This window comes from Manacus vitellinus, unplaced genomic scaffold (assembly GCF_001715985.3).
Source record: "Manacus vitellinus isolate BGI_N305 unplaced genomic scaffold, ASM171598v3 scaffold_74_pilon, whole genome shotgun sequence".
Classification (NCBI taxonomy): Eukaryota; Metazoa; Chordata; class Aves; order Passeriformes; family Pipridae; genus Manacus; species Manacus vitellinus.
In genome coordinates this window covers 1,357,163-1,361,518 of record NW_021940780.1, presented here as the reverse complement: position 1 = coordinate 1,361,518, position 4,356 = coordinate 1,357,163, and positions in this window count along the sequence as shown.

The window sequence follows — 4,356 nt, the reverse complement described above, 5'->3', positions numbered from 1 at the left end:
ATCATGGAATCATAGGATCAATACCAGAATCAGCTGGGTTGGAAGGGACCTCTGAGATCATCCAGTCCAACCCTTGATCCAACCCCGCCGTGGTTCCCAGCCCATGGCACTGATGCCACATCCAGTCTCTGCTTAAAAACCTCCAGGGATGGAGAATCCCCCCCTTCCCTGGGCAGCCCATTCCAATGGCTGAGCACCCTCTCTGCAAAGAAATTCTTCCTAATCTCCAACCTAACCCTCCCCTGGCACAGCTGCAGACCCAGCCCTCTTGTCTTGCTGATGGTTGCCTGGGAAAAGAGACCAACCCCCCCTGGCTCCCCCCTCCTGGCAGGGAGTTGCAGAGAGTGAGGAGGGCTCCCCTGAGCCTCCTCTTCTCCAGGCTGAGCCCCCCCAGCTCCCTCAGCCTCTCCTCACAGCACTTGTGCTCCAGTCCCTTCCCCAGCCTCGTTGCCCTTCTCTGGACCTGCTCCAGCCCCTCCATGTCCTTCCTGAAGGTTTGAGCAGACAGAAAAAGAAGGCAATTCTTTTTTTCCCTTCTCCACCAAACAAGGGTCACTCCCCCATTCTGCTCCAGTTTCCCATTTTGCCCTCAGACTGCAGTGGGTTCCTTCCCTGGCCACCTCCAGCCCCTTTCTAGGGAGGCCTAATTTGCTTTTTTTGGGTCTGACCTGAAACATTCCAAACTCGAAGAACTTTTCCCTCTGGCTTCAGCCTCTGCCACGTGAGGTGCCTCCAACCCGGTCCTGCTGGAGCTGCTCTGGTGGCAATTCAGTGGCTGCAGGGCAGTTTGGATGATTTTGCTGCTGGAGAACAAGAATTAAACTGAGGCATCGGTGATGAAACCAGAAAAATAAACTCTGGTGTCAGAGTCCACCCCGGCCGGGGGGTTTTGCAAACATTCTCACGGAAAGCAAAGCAGAAAGGGAACAAGGAAAACAAACCATCCAGCAGTTGTCCCAGCAGCTTCAGGCCCTGGTTCCATGAAAGACAGCGAACCAAAAATATTATCTGATGTCTTTTTGAAGTCTTTAATCATATTCAGCTGTGCTCCTTCCAGAGAACACTCTGCCATGTCATTTCTCATGTGGAGGAAATCTCCTCTTTCTATCACAGGCAGGTGTTTTATTTGACTTCCCTGAACTCCGTGTCAGCAGCAGGGAGGCATTTTGTGATCCACAGAAATTCCCAGGAGGAGCTGGTGGCACAAACAGCAGGAGTTTGGGCAGCAGCAGGAGCAGGGGGGCAACGTGCCCTTCCCATGTCCTGCTGGGGCTTCTGATGACAAGTCCTTGGCATCGTGGGCCACTCCCTGGAGCCAAGAGACCAGGGGCAAACTCCACTGCTTCTATTTTTGTGTTTGGAGGGTTGGGATTTTTTTTTTATTATTATTTTTTAAACAATTTCATGCTCCCTTTTCTGATAAAGCAAAGCTGCCTTTGTAGTCAGGCCTTGCCTTGTTGGCTTTCTAGAATTTTCTCAGCCAGACCTGAGTGCTCACAAGGACATGAGCTGCTTTATTTATCATGAAACAAGAGGAAAAGTACATTTCAAACCCCCTTCCCGTGGCTGTTTTGGAATCAAGAGAACTGTAGGTTAATTCTGAGTCCTGCTGACTGTTTGACAGTAAAATCCTCAAGAATTAACTTCTTCAATAAATTACTGAAATGTGAAAATGATTTGCTGCCATCTCAGAATGCCTTGGCATTGCCATATAAAATTTAATAGTAATTCCTTGCACTTTCTGTTCTCTGGATCAGAGGTGCTTTATAAATACAAAAGGACATTTATTTCTGAAGAGCTCAGCTTGATGGGTGCAAAGCACCTTGAAGGCTGCAGGACCCTGGGTGCACATTTCTTTTCCTTCTGTGGCAGATATTTTCAGGTTCCCTCGTTCCTGGTTTCCCACTTATTGCCATTTCCACAACATTCCTTCAGTTGGGTGGATCCACCTGATTGTGTGGATTTAATTGTGATTTTGTGAACTGGCCTGGTTTTAATAATCAGATCTACTTCGAAGGAGGCTGTGGGTGATGGGACAAGGGGGAATGGCTTTAATAGGAATTCCTTGCACTTTGGGATAGTAATTCCTTGCCAGAGGGCAGGGATAGGTGGGATATTGGCTGGGAGGGTGGGGAGGGGTTGGGATGGAATTCCCAGAGAAGCTGTGGCTGCTCCATCCCTGGAAGTGCCCAAGGCCAGGCTGGAGCAACCTGATCCAGTGGAAGGTGTCCCTGCCCATGGCACTGGATGATCCTTAAAATCCCTTCCAACCCAACCCATTGTGGGATTTTATGGTGCAGACACCAGGAGCTGGAGGGGAGTGACAGGAGGAGACACAGAGTGGAGACGAGACCCCCACCCCAAGGAGGAGCAAAAACAGCCAAGGGGAGCAACCAGGTGCCTCAAATCTATTTAATGTTTAGCCACTTCACTGGCAACAGGTGTGGAGGCTCTAAAAGATCCAGCTCAGCATCCCAGGGAGTCTGAAGAGCACCTTGGAATACAAGGTGCCAAATTCCTGTTCTTCCCAAGCCATCAAACATCTCTGATGACTCCTCTCTTTTACAGGTGCACACCCCCAACTTCCAAATATGTCCCCTCCTCTATTTACCTGGTTAGTTTTAGGCATTTTTTTTTCCCTGCATGTGCCCACCACCTCTGCCTCCAACTTGCTTTTGGGAGGGTTGTGGGGATTTTAAGGATCCTGTGTGCAACAGGAATGCTGAGGAAAATGAATACACCAGCAACAGGCAGCAGAGAAAAATGCCAGGGTGCTGGATGGCACTGGGAGCAGCTTTTATCTGCTTTCCAAACTGCTTTGCACTGAAGTGTTTTGCCAAGAAAGACAGTGAAAGGGAAAAAGAGGGAATGTTAAATGTAGAATGTATTTCTGCATTGTGGTGACATCATCCTGAGGACCTGGCTCATCCAGGACCAGGAAGAGCCCCTCTCAGAGCTGAAGCAGGAGCAGCAATGGCTCAGGAAATGGTTTGGGAGCAGCCTGTTGCCAGCCCTGACTTTATTCAAGGGCTGGATTTGAATACAGAATTTCAAAGCAGATACATCCCTAAAAATCAGAGCCATTGGAGAAGAGCTGAGGGAGCTGCACAGCCCCACTTGTTCCCCCCAGGCAGCTCCCCCAGTGCTCCAAGTGTGCAGCTAAACAGCTGGAAAGAGGAAAAGCATGAGGAGTTAATGGTTTATCCATGGTGAGTGTGCAGAGCACCCAGAAAAGCACCAGGGCCAGGTTAAAGCAACATGTCCACCTACAAATGTTTGGGTTTTTTTCCCTGTGACAGATTCCCTTGTTCAACCCCAGGTAATCTGAGCAATAAGCCACTTGAATCCCTTGGGAATTGTGGATACAAGGCACCTGAAAACCCCTTTATTTCCTCTGCTGTTCCTTTAGGACACGGAACAATTCCCGCGGCTCCCTGCAGCAGGTTTGGGGTTTATTCTTTTGGAGCAGGGATTTAACTCTGGATCTCTTAATGCAAAGAACAAAGCTTTAAGTCTCCAGGAAAGACTGAGCTGTTGGTTTACAGCATCTCAGAGATCTCAATCACCAGAGCATCAGAGATCCCTGTCAGGGAAGCACAGACCACCCGACAACTTGTGGTTCCCACTCTGCAGTGAAAAATTGTCACGTCCTTATATCAAAAAAACAGTTTCAGTGCCAGTGATTGAGCTAGTCTGGTCAGCCCTGACAGTGAGAAACCTCTCCTGTGCCTGCAGGGGCAATTTGGGTAACTGGACATGTGTCAATTAAACGAACAGAGCAGTGTCAGTTCTATAAAATCCAACCCTATTTCTTCCATCACCACAAAGTATCTCTTCTGTATCAACAGCCTTGACATTTGTTGGTATCTTTTAGCCCTCAAATATCCTGCTTTGGTCATAGGGGGTTAAAATCCCTAGTTTGGGAAGAAAAAACCCCCTGATTTTCCCTGCCAAGCTGTGAGAGCCACCCAGCTGCCACTTCAGGCCAGAAACACAAACCACAGTGTCCTCCCATATTTTCTGGGATCCTCTTAAAACTCTGTCCCGAACTGGGGGCTCAGGATAAATAAATCCACACTTTGCTCATCTCTCTCTCTTTCTGTTTGTGCTGTCTGTGATGTGTGAGGAAGAGCTGCTGGCAGAGTTTGGAGGCTGCAAATGCTCTGCCTGCACACAGGGAACAGTGTGGGATTCACAAGTCCTAAATAAAACCCCTCAGTAGTGGTACGGTGAGTATTTGAGTCAGGAATAGCTCAAAGGCCTCTCAGGAGCCAAACATTGGTATTTATACCTCAAAGTCTATCCAAATTCGGGATAGAATTTGGAGAATTGAAGTTCTTTGGATTTTTTTTTTTT